Source organism: Gregarina niphandrodes, assembly GCF_000223845.1.
Source record: "Gregarina niphandrodes unplaced genomic scaffold scaffold00120, whole genome shotgun sequence".
Classification (NCBI taxonomy): domain Eukaryota; phylum Apicomplexa; class Conoidasida; order Eugregarinorida; family Gregarinidae; genus Gregarina; species Gregarina niphandrodes.
The window spans coordinates 5,719-6,363 of record NW_011645884.1 but is presented as its reverse complement, the minus strand read 5'-3'; the positions used below and the strand labels follow the sequence as shown (position 1 = coordinate 6,363).

Genomic DNA, 645 nt, shown 5'->3' with positions numbered 1-645 from the left:
GAAAGGTATTTCGCAGCACCGAAATAACTAGACCACAAACTACATTTTGACAGAAATATCAGTCCCGTGGGACGGAAACGAACCGCCCGCTACCTGATATCTGTCTACAGTCAGACGCTCCACCAACTGAGCTACCCCGGGCAATACCGTCCTTCAACCCCATTGCACACGATGTGAAGCAGTGTCGGGAATTGAGCACGCACTCTCGCGAAATCGTGAACGATTTGGATCCAGGGGCCGGTGCGAGGGCAGGAGCTTCTTGTTGATTTAGGGAGTTTCACAAACAGCAACACAACTATTGTGCCAACAGACCCGAACCAACTCAGGGTCTCTCGCGCATCACAGTCGAGCCTGGTCTTTCTGTTGCGGGCACGGGATTCCAACACGATGAGAGCCGTATATCCCAGCCGCCTGCACTCCGGACAAACTCGGCCATTCTGTGGATGGGTGGGAATGGCGTGGACCCCCCCGATCGTATCACCACATCTTTATCGCAAGATGAAGAGCGAGGTATCAGTCTAGTTCACCGTGGGCTTTCCGACCTCGGTTAGTATTCCATCCGGACAAACCAGTCAGAATCTGCGGTAACTATATCCCGCCGAACACTCTACTAACTTCGGCATTTCCGACAACTTCTCCTAGGAC

General features: G+C 52.9%; 1 non-coding gene across 1 annotated transcript; it reads right to left on the bottom strand.

Annotated features, from left to right (window-relative positions):
- Window positions 1-62: 62 nt before the first annotated feature.
- Window positions 63-141, bottom strand: GNI_204640. The gene has a single exon. It is a non-coding gene; the product is annotated as a tRNA-Tyr (tRNA).
- Between the last annotated feature and the right edge of the window lie 504 nt (window positions 142-645).